Raw genomic sequence first — 7,520 nt, forward strand, 5'->3', positions numbered from 1 at the left:
CAAAGTTCAAACTGTTAACAGAATAATATCACTTGCAGGTGAATGTGTGTCTGTGGGGGGGAAACACTAAAGATGATATAACTTTGCTCAACTTGTGTAATTTGAATGTTAACACAGAAACAGATCAACAAAAGTGATGAAAAGCTAAATTAAGTTTGGCAAATGACAGTTTTCAAATACGTAGTTAAGGATCTGCTTCATAGCCCAAGGGCTTTGCTAGGCATCTGTGTCCTTATATGCACTTTCATACTGCTCCTTTGCATCATCTCCTGCACAGCCAGGATTAGTGTCTTGGTTATTTGGTTTTCTCAGGGCTTGTCTTCATTATAGGGATAAGTCAACCTATGTTACGCTACTCCAGCTACGTGTCTTCACAGCACTGAGTCGACGGGAGATGCTCTCCAGTCGACTTCCCTTACTCTTCTCGGAGAGCTGGTATACCTGGGCTGGCTGGAGAGTGCTCTCACATTGATTTAATGGGTCTTCCCCGTAGAGGAGACCAGTCCTTAGAAAACTAATACAATGTACTTCTAGACAGTTTGGAAGCCCATCTGTGTATTTAGGCATGTATTTAGGCATAAAAATAAAAGCTTAGGGTGGGGGAAGTGTGGACTGTCTTTTTTTGACCTTGAAATGAAGCACAATTCTAGAGCCACTCAGGAGTATTTTATATAAGGAAGTGTTCCCCCACCCCCCCAATTTTTCACAGTCTCAGGGGGAACTATTTTATTATAGTCTACCAATAAGGATTATCCTGATACTGCCATAGCCAATGGCTGAAAGCTGTTGCTTTCACATCCCTGGTTTCTGGTGCCACTACACACTCTACACTGATGAAACAATGACCACTATACTATACTTTAGGGCAGTCGCTGGCAACGTTTGGCGCGCAGCTCACCAGGGTAAGCACCCTAACGGGCCGGGCCAGTTTATTTACCTGCTGACGCGGCAGGTTCGGCCAATCGCAGCCCCCACTGGTTGCGGTTTGCCATCCCGGGCCAAAGGCGGCGGCCAATGGGGGCGGCAGGAAGCTGCGGCCAGGACATCCCTTGCCTGCACCGCTTCCTGCCGTCCCCATTGGCCCGGGACGGCGAACCGCGGCCAGTGGGGGCTGTGATCGGCTGAACCTGCTGCGTCAGCAGGTAAATAAACTGGCCCGGCCTGCCAGGGTGCTTACCCTGGCGAGTCGCATGCCAAACGTTGCCAACCCCTGCTTTAGGGGAGGGGGTTAATTTCCTCTCAATGCAAGTGCTCAGGTCCCAGGAACAGAAGAATACACTGTATCCCTATTACTTTATATGTACTAAAATGAGGAAATCAATTTCAAAAGCCAAACAAAGCATAGCGTCTCTAAACTCTCCGTATTGCTCTATAGCACTGGAAATGAGAAAGAAATATTAAAGAAAATAAAAATAGGCACACATTTGCAACATTATCCTAAATTGTATATTGTAGACTGAAAGATTTCCACTGGAGACCTTGGAGGATAAACAGTTTGATTTTTTTTTTTTTTTTGCATTGTACAAGTGTGTGTTTAAGACAGAAGATGTAGAACAAAAGAATAAATTTCTTTTCTTATCAAGAGCATATTTGTGGCTAACAGATTAGCAATAACTGTCAAGAACAGATTATGCTCATATAAAACAACATCTATAACAGTTCCAGGTCAGCATGACTTAGTTTATCTGAGACAACTTTGACTTGGATACAGATATTATTTTAGTTTTCACCGAAAAGGTTAGCAGAGATTTGACAACTTACATAGTGAACATCTGTATAAATGGGGTAGGATCTGAAGCTAAAATAGGGAAAGAAGAAGTTGATAATTATTTAGACAAGTTAGATGTCTTCAAGTTAGCATGGCCTGACAAAATACATATTAGAATACTTAAGGAACTAGCTGAAGAAATCTTTAAGCCATTAGTAATTATTTTTGAGAATTTATGAACGACCGGAGAGATCCCAAAGGACTGGAAAAGGACAAATATAGTACCCATCTATAACAAGGGGAATAAGGACAACTATAGACCAGACAAGTTAACTTCAATACCTGGAAAGATAATGAAGCAAATAATCACAAATAATCAATTTGCAAGCATCTAGAAGATAATAAGGTGATAAGTAACAGTCAACATGGATTTGTCAAGAACAAATAATGTCAAACTAACTTAATTTCTTCTTTGGCAGCCTAACAAGCCTTATGGTAGGGTAGAAACAGTAGGTGTGATTGATCTTGACTTTAGTAAGACTTTTGGTCTCATGTGACCTTCTCATAAATAAACTAGGGAAATATAGCCTAGGCAAACCTATTATAAGGTGGGTGCACCAACTGGTTGTAAAACCATGCTCAGAGAGTAGTTATCAATAGTTCACATTCAAGTTGGAAGGGCATATCGAGTGGAGATCCAGTTCTAGTCGATATCTTCACAAATTATTTGAATAATGTTATACAGAGTATACTTATAAAGTCAGCCAATGCATTTAAGCTAGGCGGGGTTGCAAGTGCTTTGGAATACAGCGTTAGAATTCAAACTGGAAAAATGGTCAAATAGGATGAAATTTAATAAGGATAAATGCAAAGTACTACACTTAGGAAGGAAATTCAAGTGCACAAATACAAAATGGGAAATGACTGTTTAGGAATGAGTACCACAGAAAAGGATCTAGGGCTTATAGTGGATCACAAAATATGAGTCAATCCTAGGGTCCTTTTTTTCCAAGTGATTTTTCCTTGTCAAAAATAGTCTTCTTGTTCTATTCTGCTTAGAGTTATTACCAGCATGTTTTCAGAGAATTTAAAATGGCTACAAAGAACTGATTCACAAATAGTGCTTGGAAGAATAGACTACATTTGAGAAGTAAATTCAACAACCTTGTCTTCTGTAATTCTCTAAAAGGGGATACAGATACAGCCTGTTGGTTGCACTCAGTGTAAGAACCCATGGACCATATCTAATTGCAACGGATAGACTTTGTTCATTCAACAAATTTAAGTGACATTGTTAAATTAAACATTCTATAAATAAACATGTAGTTTATAAACTTTCTATATAAGCCGAAAACCAAAATAAAGTAGCTCCTCTGATCAACATGAACCACAGCTCCCTGAGTCTTTTCTCTCACCTCTCTTAACCCTCTTCTGTGTCCTTCCCTTGACTCCAGGATTCCTGCAGGAGCCCTTTTACTGCTGTAGTTGGTCTCATTCCCTATGGCTGCTGCCTACCAGAAAGTCATGTAATAAGTGGTTCTTTCCCTTGGTCCAGGAACTTCTGTGGGAACCTTCTTGCTCCCTGCAGCTTTCCAGATCAATTGAGCTCTTGCTGGCCTTTCTAATTGAGCTCTTGCTGTCACCTGACCCTTAGCCCCACCTCAGCTGGGAGACAGCTTATTAGTAGGGTGACCAGATAGCAAGTGTGAAAAATCAGGACAAGGGGTTGGGGGTAATAGGCACCTATATAAGAAAAAGCCTCAAATATTGGGACTGTCCCTGTAAAAATGGGACATCTGGTCACTCTACTTATTAGTCACAGGTGCGGCATGGCCTATCTCCCTTTAAATGGGCCAATCACCATGTAGCAGTCTGTAACATACTTGGGAGAATGATTCAGCAGCTACTAGAGGAAATTGGATCAGTAGATTGTCATTGGGGGCTGCAGAGAGCTGGCTCCTCAAGTTTATTTTTCAAGGTGGACAGGGTTTTGAAAGCCAGCAAAGTGGAAGGTTATGGATACATACTGAGAGACATGCTGAAAGGAGGGATTCCAGAGATTGGGGTCCTGTGCTGCACACCTGTAGCCCAGGGTGATGGGGCTAACAAGTGTCCCATGAGCAGAAAATCTCAAACTCCTTTGTGACAAGATGGGTTCACCCATTGGGATATCCCAGGGGACTGAAAATTCCAGGGGGAGGTTTCCAAAGGCACAAAGAATATTTAAGTGCTCAAATCCCATTGAAAGAGCCGTGCACTTGCTCTCTGAAAATCAGGCCCCTTTAAGATTTATCAAATTGGGCCCCCCAAATTATTAGCAAATTTTGAAAATCTTGACCACTCTACTTGTATATTGATACCGGTTTGGAGTTAGTTTTCCTTCTGTGGTGGTGTAACAGGGGCTTGGAGGGCCAGTCAGCCTAGTGGTTGGAGTACTTGACTTCCTGCCCTGTGCTTCTGTGGCTGAAGTGCCTCAGTCTTAAGGCAGGGGTTTAGGGGGACCCGGCCCCTTCCACTCCATTGCATTCACACCATCTTAATGAAAGTATTATCTTGGACCAACTCTGAGGTCTTATCCTGGACTCCAGTTTGAAAGCTCAATATACAGGTGAGTTGTAGCATCAGAATGAGAGAGAACAATTCACAATGAGGGCTATCCGTTGAATCCTTAATTATATTTGGGAAAAATGTATTAGCATCACCTGTTTTACTGTTCTTCATCTTCATGCCATGTAACGCCACATGCTTCGCTTGCCAGTGAAATTTGTACACTCCCTAAGTAATTAATTAAGCTTTAGTTAAGCCTTTCAACAAATTAACTAGGCATGTAGGGCAGGTACATTTCTGAGGAAAGGATATTCATCTTGTGTGTCTTATGATACACATCTTACTTTGCCAAACCCTGTTAGTGCCATAATAAGATGGGTGTGTCCATGTGCTCGTGTAGGAGTTTGAGGCTGGATTCAAGAACACCTCAGATGTACATTATTGGTAGAGACGTGTGACAGATCTCTAGTTTCCCAACCACAATCTGCTTTTCCTCAACTATTGCAATTAATGCTGATGGTTAATGAGTAAACAGGTCACATTTAAACTAATTGATGTCATTTCTATGCACCTCACAGATTTTTTTTAAAAACATTTCTATGAAAGTTTTTTTTCCTTAAGAAAAAGGAAAGAAGCATCATGTTATTCACATACACACACACACACAAAAAGGGTTTCAGATAATGCAATCACTGAAGGTAATTAGGCAAAGATTGTAAATTGGTTACATAAAAATGTGCCCATAATTCAATAGTTATAACTCATCACCAGGTTTTGGTGGCTAAATGTGTGTCAAACCATACAGCACATTTTAAAAGCAGATATGTTTTACAAATGATAAATAGATAAATAAATAAATAGATTGCATCATTCTTCCAGAATGATTTTAATTGTTGCTAACTCTAGCATGTTTTAAAGAGAACATAATTTTTATTTCATCAGATGATATTGCAGTATAAGAATATTCGAAATATTCCATGGAGGAGAATTGGGCTACATTTCTGGTGGCCTCTAATTCAGCAGGGGGTAAGTGTCTCCTAAAGCAAACACTCAGAGCTAGATCCTCAGCTGTGCTGTGGCAGTATTACTGAAACAGGAATTCAGCATTTCCCTTACAAGAAAATGATGACATAACTCACCGTTAAAAAAAATGAAGGCTCTACAAACATTATGTGTTAATGATGTCAGCTTCAGAAGGAGACCCACAGAACCAGAAATTAGATCTTGGCATGTAAGTAAAAGAGAAACTGATTTTTATATACCATATTTTAAAATATATTTTCCCCTAATGTTTGAATCTAGATATACAAGTCCAGACACAGGCTCACATTCTGGACAATTCCACATGCTTTCTGCTGTCCCAGAAGTGCAAAGCAGCCAGAAAGCCAGTTTTACTAGCTGGTAGGAGATTCCTAAATATCTAGAGTAATGCTATTCAGATATATTGTTATAATTGCAACATCTGTACTAAATGCTATGTTCAATGTTTTATTTATTTATTAAAACTGTGAATTTTAAAAATCTGTTAAAGTTCAAAAAATAATTAGTTAAAAAAAATCCATATCAGAGTAAAAGTGTGTCTGTGTGAGAGAGAGAGAGAGAGAGAGAGAGAGAGAGAGAGAGAGAGAGAGAAGAATTTAATTTAATGTATGAGGCTTTGGACATTTTGGGGTCTGTGGCGAGGTGATGACACACCAGCGCAGTGCCTCCTGTTGATTGTCCTGGGAATTAGCTCTTCCAGTCCGGAGCGCCCTCTGCAGGCCGGTGTCTCACCTGCCGTTGCCCCCCGTGTCCCTCCCGTACCCCAGTCCCCCTGTACCTCAGGGTCCTGCCCCAGCTGTAACCCACAATTTGGGTCTCCCCACCCAGGGGAACCCCAACCCTCTATCCCCACCTTGCCTCAGTGGCTACTGCCAGTCATCATCTAGCTCCCACTCACTGGGACAGACTGCAGTCTGTAAACCACTCATCATCGGCAAAGGGGTCAGGACCTGCTGCCTTTGCCTATTTCTGGGCTGCCTCTCTGCAGCCCCAGTACCTTTTTAGGCCTGCAGCCTGGGGTTTTACCAGGCTGCCCTTCCGCAGCACTGCTCCACCTCAGGTACCCTTCTCAGCTCCCAGGCAGCCAAGTCCTTCTCTCGCAGAAGCTAGAGAGAGGGGCGCTCAGTCTCTGGCCCTCAGCCCTCTTATAGAGCCAGCCGTGGTCTGATTGGGGCATGGCCCCACCTGTGGCTGCTTCCCCCAATCAGCCTAGCTTTTCCCCCACCACAGCCCTCTCCCAGGGCTATTTTAAGCCCTTCAGGGCAGGAGTGGGGTGACCACCCCGTTACAGGGTCAATAGAAAAGTACATAAATTTGGCTTAACTCTGATGTTCTAATTTATCTAACACCATCATTTATAAAAATACACATGAATAGACAGGGAGCAGTTAAATGTTTTAAAAATAATAATTCCATCAGCATTTAATAGTGCACGATTTACTTGCTCCTTATAAAAAAATTGTACCTGAAGCAGATCAAGTAGAAAAGATTTTCTTGATAAATTGGATCCACGTTCTCCCTGGGTCCTCTATAATCTTCTAATATATGACTTCATGTATGTCATTTTATGATTATTCTTTTGCCTAGAAGACAAAAATATTGGGCACTCAGTGACAGCAATTATATACTCCCTGCTAGATAATTATGGGCCAGATTTTGCCACAGTTACTTGCACTGTATTTTACTCGGGTATTATTCAGTCTCAGACAGGGTGGCAGACTGGTCCTGTATGATTAACTCAAGACTTTGTCCTCTGTCTTTAGGATCATTGACTTTAGCAAAATACTGTGATATACTTATTTAAAGAGTTTACCTCCCTTCCCTGAAAGAAATTAAGCAGTTAAGATGACCATCTTTCATAAGCTCTCACTAAAAGTCAAATACTGGCTCATGGACACATATGGCTTAACACTATATAAATAGAGCTGATCAGTGGATTCACTGTAAATAATTGTTCTTCAATCCACAGAAAAAACACATTTATGTAAAAGAACTGATTGAATTTATTTGAACATCAGATACATTTACAAATATCACAGTCTGCTCATGGATAGCCTATAGGCTCAAAAAGAAGATGAATTAATCATATAAATTAGTTGTGAGTTATTTGCTCATGACTAATTAGAAGTGATGCAGGTTGCTTCTGACAATGTCCTGGCCCTGGGATTGCTTCAGAGAACAATGGCAATTTAAAGCACCATGGCTCTAGCAAATCATTTTCAGA

The 7,520-nt window shown here is 41.1% G+C and overlaps 1 long non-coding RNA gene across 1 annotated transcript in view; it reads right to left on the minus strand.

Annotated features, from left to right (window-relative positions):
- LOC135981427 (uncharacterized) overlaps positions 1-3,395 on the minus strand; it is a 54,522-nt gene extending 51,127 nt beyond the window's left edge. The window contains exon 1 of the long non-coding RNA XR_010598437.1: positions 3,124-3,395. This is a non-coding gene — a long non-coding RNA (uncharacterized LOC135981427). The remainder of the gene's footprint in view (positions 1-3,123) is intronic.
- Between the last annotated feature and the right edge of the window lie 4,125 nt (positions 3,396-7,520).

The sequence above is a fragment of the Chrysemys picta genome, chromosome 2 (genome assembly GCF_011386835.1).
Source record: "Chrysemys picta bellii isolate R12L10 chromosome 2, ASM1138683v2, whole genome shotgun sequence".
Classification (NCBI taxonomy): domain Eukaryota; kingdom Metazoa; phylum Chordata; order Testudines; family Emydidae; genus Chrysemys; species Chrysemys picta.